At 40.0% G+C, this 13170-nt stretch overlaps 1 long non-coding RNA gene across 1 annotated transcript; it reads right to left on the reverse strand.

Annotated features, from left to right (window-relative positions):
- Positions 1-3507: 3507 nt before the first annotated feature.
- On the reverse strand, positions 3508-12563 carry LOC140616819 (uncharacterized). Its single transcript, XR_012017153.1, has 2 exons — positions 12411-12563; positions 3508-3766 (listed from the first exon to the last, which is right to left on the reverse strand). It is a non-coding gene; the product is annotated as an uncharacterized lncRNA (long non-coding RNA).
- Positions 12564-13170: the final 607 nt, after the last annotated feature.

Below are 13170 nucleotides of genomic sequence, written 5' to 3' on the forward strand. Positions count from 1 at the left end.
GTTTGGGACCGTGGGAGAGATGGGTGGGAAGATTCCTACGGCGGCAGATCCCATGCCTATTGGCTACCTCCATATCCATCCTTGTCACAGAGAGTATTCTTAACTGTCTCATAAGGGAAGAAAAATATCAGGTGTCACTGAAAGTTGAGTTAAAATGCATGCACGCATGTGTGCATGCCCACACACAAACACTATTTAGATGATCTCAAATGAACACTGTATATCTGGGTGATATTTGAAAGAAGGGGCCATTTGGGTTTCTCTCTTCCAAAGACAGGCTGCAGGCTAAATGATGCATCAGTAAGTGCCTTTTGCAGCTATTCTTAATGGCCCTGGTTTACATGCCTGTAATTCTAACATGGGATTTCACAATGCAATAAACAAAGAAGGAAGTACAACTGTTTTATGATATTAAAATAGCGCATATAATTGTTGTCTGGCAATCAGAATATTTTAAAAGATACTTGATTATAATGAGTGCTAGGTTTTAAATGTTTTTCTTCTCTCAGCCTTGGTTCACTTAGATAGGAAGTTTTAAAATTATTCTTTTTAAAACATGACCTAAACCTTCAGGCTTCAGTTTTAGGCTTATGGTTATCATGAGAGCTCCTATTTTTTTGAGTACCAATCCTTAGTCAACCTTGTGGGGTAATTATTGCCTCCGCTTTATAGATGGGAAGACTGAGGCTTAGAGTGTGTAAATCACTTGCCAGGGGTCACTCCGTTGATGTGTGCAGAACTGGGATTTGAACCACGTCTATCTGATTCCCAAGCCGTCTGCTCATGCTGTCCTATGATGACTGCGTCTCCTGTTGCCCTTCTAAAAAGCTTATGATTCAAAAGGCAATTTGTAATAAAGAGCCAGCCTCGAATTGAGGTTTTAAAAGCACTGCCTGCCCTTTCAGGTATAAAACATTTTGTTAGAAGCAATAACAGCATAATTATAGCAAATGTCTCCACCTTCCCTGTCGCCACTGCACACGGGTCTAGGTTACAAGTTCGAAATTTCACTGATTATTGGCGCATAATTGGCTTCATGTAGATGATAAATGTATTACTGATTGATTATCATGACTTGGTCATATTTGAAATGTCAAAGTAGAAAATTGAATTGTCATATTATCACATGTTCTCATTCAAGCACCAGATAAATATTACAAATGATGATTTTCCTCTGAGTACTATATAAAGAATTTATGGAATATTAATAATACTGTTATCCACAACCTTCATGCTTGGTGGATGACCCCAAACTGAAATCATGTTTGACTTTTGAGAAATAAACCTTAAGTATGATCTGCTTTACCCACTTCTCTGCTGCCTACAGCTTTATAGTGTAACTATTCTTAAGGACAATGCTCGCCTCCCTTAGAGAGAATTGGACATTTACGACCTGCTTGACAATGCTTTTTTTTTTTTTTTTCCTTCATCCTTTTACTACCTACCATGCTGCATGGCAGTCAGGATATCCTCTGAGGTGAAATCAGATCTTCAGAGAGAATGTAAGAGTTGCTCTGGGACAATCTAGTCTCAGTCCCCGATTCTACACACTGTGAAGACCCTGACAGCTTTCAAAAATGCTGCTGTAAACCATCTGGAGAAGCTAGTGTTTGCTGTAAGCCTTCCCATTTCCAAACAGGTGTAACCTCCCCGTTTTCACTGGGGCATTAGGGACCTCTTTTAAAAGACCAATTAAGGAGAGGAGTCTGGGAGGAAATCCTTTGAGATAATAGGCCAGGGCAACAGATCTTGGCCTGTGGGACTCACACCTCTCCTCTGGGCCCTTGAGATTATTACGAGCATCTTCTAATTTCCCAGTGCACCAAGCATTGCTTGTAGACTGAATAATCCTTTGATTTAACTCCTTTTAGATATATGAATGTAGATACTGCTGTGCATAATAAAATAGAAGTTAATGTTAAGATAATACTGAATTTATGGTACCTTCAACAATATGCACTTTCTTAACAGATACTAAAAAAATAATGTGGTAGAAGATGCATGGATTTTTTTTGTTAAATTATCTGGAGTCATTGAGCAGGCCAAGGAATCATTTGTTCAACCACAGTTGCTCTGGAGAGATACAAGGGTGGCTAGGAGAAGGCTGTTGCTGCTTCCTGAATCCTGCTAGTTGATGAGGCAGTTGGGAAAACTTATATTCTAGGTTTTTATTATTATTATTATTATTATTATTATTATTATTATTATTATTTTATGATCCCTTTGGTCAGACTGAATGTAGAAGCTTCTTAAATGCTCCATGTCCTCTCAGGACTCTGTTTAATCATTCTTTCAGATACTGAAATTTTTAGGTCTCCATGGCATAGAGCTTCAGTATTTTTCAAATTTTTATTTCATTTTACATAGTAGGTGCTCAATAAATGTTCATTAATATTGATGAAGCTGCTTTACTGTAAATACTCCAAATCATCATTGTTAATCATGTTTGTATTCAGGGTGGTATTTCTGAAGTGAATGGAGTATGTCTAGGTTAGGAAGAAAGGGAAATCAGTGCTTCATAAATGTTATTGAAAATGTGGGGTTTTTTTTGGCTCCTCCTTCTAATTTGAATTAGCCACCTGGGTTTTAGAAGTGGCTTCTTACAGACCTTGATTTAAATGTCTGGCACCCATTTTCCTTTCTTATACATCTGTGTGTTTGGAGTGGAAATGTCAAAAGGGTATGGATACTCTTTGACTCACAAATAGGCAGTAAACATGAACCCCGGGAAATAAGCATTTTGCAAACTACTATGTTTTCTCTTTGTGTCTGTACTTAATGATTCTTCAGTTATTAGTACCAAAATTCAACTAGTTCTGTAGTTAAGCTACATTATGAATAATCCAGCTTTGGTCAGCTAATTTAAGAGCCCAATAAACGTTTGTGTCTTGCTTTATGAGAAATGTCAGATACCTATCTTTGTAACAAATCTACTTGGAGCTGATGCAACTCTTGCTTGACTCCAAATGTCCTCTGGGTCAACTTGTAATTAGTACACAAATTTCATGCGGGGCAGTGCAAGGCAATATTCTCAAACATTAGTGAGCTTCAGAACCCCCCAGTGCAGAGTCAAACCCCACTTTCCTCAGTTATAGATTCATTTAGTTAGGGGGGTGGGGCCCAGGAAGCTACAAGAACCAGGCACCGGGGGTGATTTTGCTGCCTGTGTTTTGGTGTAAATGGCTATGGGTGGGACAGGGAAATTGGGAACTGATGCTTTGGAACACGATTAGGATTTGGAGAGAAGGTAAGGCATTCAAGTGTGAGTGAAGTAGGGAGAAGAGCGTTGGAGGTAATAGAGTGTAGAGTTAGGAGAGTGGGCATCGAAGCCTGACAGCTCTGGTTCTGAGTTCCCCTGCTCCCCCGCTGGCAGCTTTTCAGACTTGAATGAGTTACTTCATCTGGCTTATCCCCAGTCTCCTCATCTCTAATGGCATCTATCTCTAAGGGTTGGTGTGAGGATTCAATGAGAATATGCAGTTAATGTGCTGGACATAGACTAGGGCCTTAACTGATATTAGCTTTTATTATGCATACATACACTTATTGTATTTCAATTTTCTTTTTCTCCCTGTAGTCACAGAATTCACATTTTGAGATTTTTTTTTTTTTTTTTTTTTTGGTTTTATCAGTTCCCGAGTCTGATAGGTTTTTTTTTTTTTTTTTTTTTTTTTGTTCATGATAGTCACATGGAGAAGTAGGAAGTACCCAGAGTCTGGCGAAAGTCAGCAGAATTCTTTGGGAAGGTTGTAAAGTCTGTATTCTCCTGGAAAAAAAAAAAAAAAAAGAGATAAAACTCCTGAAAGTTTCCAGTTTAACATATTTTGAAAAGAGCCAGGGCTGAGCTGAAGGAAGATCTGGGGCAACGATTAGGAAAGACTGAATCTGAATTCCAGCTCTGCTGCTTTCCTGCTACATATATGTCATAATATAGTAACTTAGGACCCCCTCTGTGCCTCAGTGTCCTCATTAATAAGTCAAGAGGACTCTAAGAGCTTGTTTATGTGGAGCACTCTACATGCTTTAGATGTGGGTCTGCGTGCGTGTGTAGTGTAGCGGGTCTGGGGCAGAATTATTTGCACTCTGATCCCTCCTCTGTTACTAACTGCAGCTCTGGGCTACTTATGCCACTTTTTCCCAGTGCAGTTTCTTCATCTATAAAATAGGGATAATTAGTAACAGGCCTACTCAATGGAGTATGTACTCATATACATTATGAGTGTATAAACAATTAATACTTGTGAACTGTTTAAAACAGCACCTGGCACACCTGAATCTTTTTTCTGAGTGAGACTGTCCCCCCAAATTCCTATTACACTTATTGAGAGATTAATTCATGCCAGCAAATTGCTCCTCTAGCACTGTCACAGTGAGCCTTCACCACAACCCTGCAGTGTGCTTTAACATCTCTACTTGAAGGCAACTTGCTGAAGATCACATATCTAGTAAGTGGCAATGACTGCTCCAAAGCATGTACTCTTGTCTTCTGTGTTTTACTGTCTCATACACCTTCGCTCTCTACTCTCCATTCCTTTCCCACCCCACCCAACCTCAATGCCTCCCTTCTTTTCAAAACTCTGTTCTTTCTGTGATCCATGTTGATCTGCCTTGGTTTGATCCCCTCAGGGTAGCTCTTTCCTCCATTAGACCTTCTGTTATTCCTAATTGTCTCATCTAGGTGTGTTTCTAAGAGTCTCTAAGTTCTTTGACAAAAGGGTCTACGACGTCTCCAACAGTATAGTTTTACCTCAGACATAGGGTGGTATTATTTGTTAAATTGAGTGTAATATGCACATGTATTCATTTTAGTTTCTACAGCTGCCATAATAGAATACTACAGACAGGGTGGCTTAAGCAACAGACATTTGTTTTGTCAAAGTTTGGAGGCTAGAGGTCCAACATCAAGGGATTGACAAGTTTGGTGTCTTCTGAGGCCTCTTTCCTGGGCTTGCAGTTGGCCACTTTCTCGCCGTGTCCTCACATGGTCTTTCCTCTGTGTGTGTGCATTCCTGATATTTCTCTGTACGCCCAAATTTTTCTCTTTTTATAATGGATTCCAGTTACATTGGATGCCCTAATGGCTTCATTTAACTCATTCACCTCTTTAAAAGGCCCTATCTCCAAATACAGTCACATTCAGAGATCCTGGGGGCCAGTGCTTGAACATTTGAGCTTTGGGGGAACGCTATTCAGCTCAGAATAGCATCTATCATTAAAATAACTCACAATTATACTGAATGTGAAATGTTGATAAAGATTTAGAACTTGAATAAATATGTCATATTATGTATGATATATCCTATGAGATGCATATCTCTGTGTATGAGAGATACAGTGAGAACATCTCATAAGATACACTGAGATAGTCTCAATGAATCAATAGGGAGATTTAATGAAAATTAATTTCAGAATTTACTAGGCTGATTACAATAATTTCCAGGTGTCCAACAGGTAAGCTGATGATAGCAATGTGGCTTGCCTAATCACAGCCCACTGGAAATTTTTAAATAACATTTATTTTATGCAATTAGCACATCTATTGTAGACCAATAAGGCCTAACCACCCACCCACATTGACTCCCTTCTTCCAGGTGTCACATCAGCAGGTGTGAATCAAATTAGTAATTTGTGATGGAAACTGAATGTAATCAATTATGCAATTTTGAGCTGTTCAAATTTAATTCCATTAAATTATATCATGAAACTGGTCCATCATGAAGTAGTGAAAATAAGATGGAAAGAAACATGAATAAGGGCCTTTCACTGGGAAATGCCGTGAGAGAGGTTATAAGAATATAGTCTTTTGGTTCTTTCTGACCTGGGTATGAGTCCTAGATCTGTCATGTAGTAGCTGTAAGACTTTGGGCAAGTGTCTGAACTTGAAGGCTCAGTTTCCTCACCTGTGAAGAGGGGCTAATAAATATCACTGCATAACTGTGTTGTGAGAATTAATGAAATGATGAAAGGAAAAAGCATGAAAGGAGCAGCATGAGAGCAAGGAAGGACCTTGTCTCTTTTCTTCACTGTTGTATCCCTGGTGTTTAGAACAGGCTGGAAAATGGAGGCACTGTATTTTAATAAATAAATATTTAAACAAACACATGCAAATACATAAATATTAAATAAACAAACATCTGTTTACTGAATGAATTAATGAATAAATGAATTAATAAGAAAAAACAAAGAACCCCACACACGGTATTAGTGATAATTTCCATAGACAAGGGCAATGGTTCTAAGTCCAACTACACACTAGAATCACTGGAGGAGCTGTTAGAAAATACTGGTGCAGGGGCCCCATACTTGTAGAACTTGATTTATTGGCTTGCATTCAGCCTCTAGCACTGGGATTTTTTCCCCCTATAACATGTGTCATCTTCTAATATTCTATTATGCAATCTTATGGAATTTACAGTATACCAAATATAATAATATAATAAGTTTTGCACTTATAGTTTATAGTCTCCTCCCTTGTTCGAAGGAGGCGCTTTGTGAGTCCAGAGATTTTTAAATTTTTATTTTAATTTTATTTAAAAATATTTTAAAAGATTTTAAAAATTTATTTTTGAGAGAGAGAGAGAGAGAGACCGAGTATGAGTGAGGAGAGGGGCACAGGAGGAGAGGGAGAGACTTCCACGCAGACTCTGTGCCCAGCATGGAGCCTAACACAGGGCTCCATCCTATGACTCTATGATCATGACCTGAGCCATAACCAAGAGTTGGACAATCCACTGACTGAGTCACACAGGTGCCCCTGTAGAGATTTTTTTCATGTTTTATATCTTGACATATCCTAGTGCTTAGGATATATTTGATATAATAGTAGATATGAATGATAAATTAATAAATGAGTGACCCAGGTATATTATCCAAATTATTTGGAAGTAGCTGAAGTTAATTATTATTATTTTTAAAGATTTTATTTATTTATTTTAGAGAAAGAGAGTGAGAGCTCGAGCTGGGGGAGGGGCAGAGGCAGAGAATCTCCAGCAGACTCTGTGCTGAGTGCAGAGCCTGACACGGGGCTTGATCTCATGACCCTGAAATCATGACCTGAGCCTAAATAAAAAAATTGGACGCTCAACCAACTGAGCCACCCAGGCACCCCTGAAGTTTATTTAAAAAAAATATATCGTAATCACTTTTAGTGCTCAAAAAGACACATGAATTCAATCAGTTGGTGGTAGGAGGTTGATTAGAAGGGCTATAATCAGAGCTGGTGCGTGCTGGAGAAAGGATCCCATACCACCTGGGATGAGTTCTTGGCAGAAGTTAGACAATGGAAAGCCCGGATAAGTCTGGAGGAAGTTCCAGAGAAGGAATACTTGTGCTTTGCTTCCTGGGTGAAGCCTGAGAAGACAGAAAGCCTCTTAGATTCAGGACCTTCTCTCTGCACCAACTGAATCGCAGTAGATTAAAAATGGTAGAGTGGTTTACTTAAAAAGTGAAGAGTTGACAGCCCACGATCATCAAGTTTCCTCATCCCTGAAGTAGTGTGGAAGAGTAGACAAAATTTTCTTGTCCTTGAGAGGGGTGCAGAAGTGGCACACTTCAGTGGACACTGAAGTTCAGTGGACACTGAACCTGAGAGCCCTGACATCTAAGTAAGAAGGATGCAGGTGAATCAGCATAGCCCAGCGTAGCTCTGATGTTCAGAGGGCAGAGGGGAGCCTGCATGGTTCAGAGCAGCTGCAGTGTGGTTAGTGACCCAAAGAGTAAAAACATCTGGCTAGATATGTTAGTAGTAGACACAACATAAGACCAAGTAGTAGACACAAGATATGACAAGATGCTGTCTACCAGTGGCACACAATGGCTACTCAAGTCCCCATGGTTGAAACAGTCTCTGGGTAACAAAAATTAAAAGGAGAGGGTGAGTAGTCTGAATTGATTGAGTTTTCCTGGAAGTTACTAGACAAAGCTTTCTGCTCCAGGTGAAATGGAGGTTTGAAGGCTATAAGGTAGGTGAATTATAGGGAAATAATTTTTCAAAAGTTCTGGTTTTGTACATCTGAATTTTTTAAAGAAGCTTTTATTTATTTATTCATGAGACACACACACAGAGGCAGAGACATAGGTAGAGGGAGAAGCAGGCTCCATGCAGGGAGCCCAACGTGGGACTCGATCCCAGGTCTCCAGGATCATGCCCTAGGCTTAAGGCAGATGCTCAACAGCTGAGCCACCCAGCCGTCCCCATCTGAACTTTTTTACTACAAAATTCATGCTCATACAGTAGCTATCTTATTACCTTTTATCATTATTGTATACTTGATTCATGTCTGTGTCGTGTTCAGTGACTTTACATCAAGCAGTTTCCACAGCCTCATTACTACCAGTAGAACACTCACATGGCTGACATGCATGGGTGGCTCATCAGGTGGCCCAACTCTGAAAATTCCTGCCAATATCTGGCCATGTGAGCTTCTTGAGATCTCACCCTTGTATGTCGTAGCCTCCAGATAGCAGCTTGTTGGGTGGTCTCTGTGCTGTGTCTCAATTTCTCAGTAAATTTATTGAGTCTATTTGATTTCTGTGGTCAACCCTTCCTCAAACTCCAGGATGGATTTGGAGGCTTTGGAGGCTTTAGGGAACTGAACTGGAGCCAAAATAATTCCAGGAGGATAGTGAGCTGGTCTCTCATGCAAACATAGATCTGACCTGAAAATCTTTTGGTTATTACAAGGTTCAACTCCTTAGAATGACATTTAGAGATCTACACATGCTCCTCTCTAAACATTCCTCAAATACACATGAAATTCTGTTATTTTCTGTGTATACCAGCCTCTTTCAGCTGCCTAAGCTGTCTTTCATATCTGCTCCTTTCAGAGCCTGAAACTCCCTATTTCACCTTTCTACTTCTATTCACTATTCAAGTACCCATTCCACCTTCTTTTTGAAAACTTTCCTAACTTCCGGGGGTGGTTAATTGCTTACTCTTTTGGGCTCTAGCCACATTCTTGTAAAATTTTATTTATTTATGATAGTCAGAGAGAGAGAGAGAGAGAGGCAGAGACACAGGCAGAGGGAGAAGCAGGCTTCATGCAGGGAGCCTGATGTGGGATTCGATCCTGGGTCTCCAGGATCGCGCCCTGGGCCAAAGGCAGGCGCCAAACCGCTGCGCCACCCAGGGATCCCTCTAGCCACATTTAGTACATACTCTCTCTACAGCACTTTCCACATTGTTCTTTATTTTTGTATCTTTTCCTCCACTAGTGTGTGATTTATTCAAGGGGAAGGATTGACCATGTGTCTAATTTATTTTGAATTATTTGCAGTGTGCCCTGCATCTTCCTACATGTGTGTGTGTGTGTGTGTGTGTATAGAGAATCTCCTGGGAATCACATAGTCCCGAAGTCTTTCTATGGAATATGATTTCATCAGGTCTAGTACATTTTGAATTATCCTGAGCACAACCCCATTCCCACTTGAGTCCCATGAAGGAAGATCTTTATTCCTGAGATCCAAGTTTTTCCCAAAATGTGGTTTCTAGTCCAACTACATCAGCATCACCTGGGAACATGTTAGAAATGCAGATTCTAACCTGTTTCGTATAGAAGAAATTTGACTCAACATAATAAAGGCCATATGTGACATGCTCACAGCTAACATCATACTCAGTAGTGGAATATTGAAAACTTTTCCACTAAGATTAGGAATAAAACAAGGCTGCTCACTCTCACCTCTCCTATTTGGAGAGACTGGAGAGACTGGAAGTCCTAGATAGAACAATCAGGCAAGAAAAGAAATAAAAAGCATCCAAATGACAAAGGAAAAAGTAAAATTGTTTCTTCAGATGACATGATCGATCTTCTATGTAGGAAACCCTAAAGACTTCACCAAAAAAAAAAAAAAAAAAAAAAAAACTAATCAAACTAATAAATAAATTCAGATAAGTTGCAGAATACAAAAATCAACATACAAAAATCAGTTGAGTTTCTGTAACTAACATCAGTCTATCTGAAAAAGAAAGAGGAGCACCTGGCTGACTCAATCAGTATGGCATGAGACTCTTGATCTCTGGGTCATGAGACCCATTGAGCCTACATTAAAAAATAAAATAAAATAGAAAACAATCCTATTCTCAACAGCAACCTAAACAATAAAATACTTAGGAATAAAAAAATACTTAGGGATATATTTAATCAAGGAGGTGAAAGATCTGTACCCTGAAAACAATAAAGCGCTGATGAAAATTACTGAGGAAAACACAAATAAATACTTTCTGTGTTAATGTTTTCATATTTATAGATGGGAAGCATTCATGTTGTTAAAATGTCCATAATATCTAATGTCATCTGTGGATTCGATGTGACTCCTATCAAAATTCCAATGACTTTAAAGAAATAAAAACAGATATGTTAAGGACCCCAAACAGCTAATGCAATCTTGAGAAAGAAGAGCAAAGCTGGACATAGTATACTTCCTGCTATCAATCTCTATTACTAAGCTATAGTAATCAAAACAGTAAGATACTGGCATAAGAGCAGACACATAGATCAATGGAACAGAATCTAGAGCCCAGAAATAAACCCATGCATCTGTAGTCAACTAATATTTGACAAGGGAGCTAATGAAAAGATAGTTCCTTTGATAAATGGTGTTGGGAAAACTGCATATCCATATGCAAAAGAATAAAACTGGGCCCCAATCTTTAACTCGAAATGGGTTAAAGATTTAAATGTAAGATTTAAAACCACAAAACTGGTAGATGAAAACTTCGAGGAAAAACGCCTTGACTTTGGTCTTTTGAATGATTTTTTGGGCATCGTGCCAAGAGTACCTGCAACAAAAGCAAAAATAAACAATGGGACTATATCAAACCAAAAAGCTTCTGCACAGCGAAAGAAACAATCAAGTAAATGTAAAGGCAACCCAGAATGGAGAAAATATCTGCAAATCATATATCTGTTAAGGAATTAGTATCCAAAATATACAGGGAACTCATACAACTCAATAATAGTACACACTTTCTCTACAGCACTTTCCACATTTTATTCCTTAACAGGATTTAGTATCCAAAATATACAAGGAACTCATACAACTCAACAGCAAAAATACAAGTAATTTGATTAAAAAATGTGTAAAGGACTTGAATAGAGATTTCCAAAGAAGACATAGAAATGGCCAACAGGTACGCGAAAAGATGTTCAACATCACTCATCCTCAGGGAAACGCAAATCGAAACCACAAGAGATGTCCCCTCACACATGCTAGAATGGCAATAATCAAAGAGACGAGAGGTAACAAATGCTCTCGAGGATGTGAAGACAAGGGTACCCTGTACACTGTTGGGGGGAATGTAAATCGGTGCAGCCGTTGTAGGAAAACAGTGCAGCGCTTCCTCAGGAAACTAAAACTAGAACTAGCATATGATCCAGCAATTCTACTTCTAGGCATGTATCTGAAGGAAATGAAATCACGGTCTCAAAAAAGATAATGCCTTTTGTGCTGAGTGAAGTAAGTCAGACGGAGGAAGGCAAATCCTATATGATCTCATATAGTGGGATATGTGGAATCTAAAGAAACGAGACTCATAGTAACAGAGTAGATTGGTGCTTGCCAGGGGTAGAGGATGGGGAAGGTTGGGAGAGATGGGGATCAAAGAGTATAAACTTCCATTTATAAGGTTAATAAGTTCTGGAGGGGGACTACAGCATGGTGGCTGTAGTTAAGCATACTTTAGTGCATCCTTGACAGTTGCTGAGAGAGTAGACCTTAAAAAGTTCTCATCACGCACACACGCAAATGGGCAGCTATGTGAGGTACCACATCTGTTACCTAACCTTGTGGTAATTATTTCACAGTATGTATGTATGTATTTATTTATTTATTCATCCATTCATTCGTTCATTCATTTATTAAGATTGCATTTATTCATGAGAGACACAGAGAGAGAAGAGGCAGATACATAGGCAGAGGGAGAAGCAGGCTCCCTGCAGGGAGCCCAATGCAGGACTCAATCCCAGGACCCCAGGATCATGACCCAAGCCAAAGGCAGATGCTCAACCACTGAGCCACCCAGGCGCCCCTATTTCGCACTATACACGTACATCCAATCATCACAACTAGCACAGTGTTATATGTCAATTATATCTTAGTAAAGCCTGGGGAGGGGGGTGGGAGGAAGGAAATGCAGATTCTCGGGCCCTTCCACAGACCTACTGAATCGGGAACACTGGAGTGGGCCCTCGTAATCTGTGTTTTCGGGGGACTCTGTACCTGTCACCCACCACTTTCTACCCACTCTAGGTTATCTTCGTGGTTACCAAGACAGGGAATTGGGGATTGTCAGGGAATGGGGGAAGGCTGGGGGGGGGGGTAGTGAGCTTCACCCCATGGTGCCTCACACTGAGATCAGGGCTAGAGTAAAATCCCTGGAGGATGAGGTGACTCAGTCCTCCGTCCCCCACCTGTTGCTGTCCTGACAGATTTTCACATCTGAGCGTTTCTGCTAGAATTAGAGCCGTCTGAGGAGGAAATAAAGAGCTATACCATCTTGCCACGGATGAAATCATCCTGCCGCTTTGATGGATAAAGTGAGATCCACATTCCGTGAGGACTGGCAGGCTTCTGGGTGTTCTCTGTTGTCAAGGTAGCGCCCGTGGAAGCCTCTGCAGGGGAAGCAGAGCAGCTTGCCACCCCAAGGATATATGCTGTGGCACTCTTGACAGGCAGAAAGACAGGGAAGTGAATGTTTTAGTATTTTATAAATCATTTGGAGGAAATTATGTTTTATTTATGTTCATTTTTGAATGTATTTGAATTTTTATTACCGATATTTTTCAAAGATGCAAGCATTGGAGGCGATCCTGGGGGAACATGCACCTCAAAAGAATGCGGCAGGGGCCGACCCGATTGGCTGAGGGGGCGAAAATTATTCATATTTTAAAGAGCAGTCTGAAAGTTGGCTTTCAGAGGGACCAAATCTGAATGAAAGTCAAAAGTTTTTAAATCGTGACTATGAAGTACTTGGTGTTAAAAGGAAGATTTAGTGTCAGTGAATCACAGTGCCACCTAAGTGGTGTGGAGAAAACAGGAGGAGGAATTAAGATGAATTGCATTTGAATGGGCCGCAGTGTAGACCACATGACTGGCTTCTTTTCCAGAATTCTTCTCGGGGGTAACTGAGCACGCAGGTGTATCCATTCATCGTCCCTGGAACTCTTCTCA

The sequence above is a fragment of the Canis lupus genome, chromosome 25, assembly GCF_048164855.1.
Source record: "Canis lupus baileyi chromosome 25, mCanLup2.hap1, whole genome shotgun sequence".
NCBI classification, from domain to species: domain Eukaryota; kingdom Metazoa; phylum Chordata; class Mammalia; order Carnivora; family Canidae; genus Canis; species Canis lupus.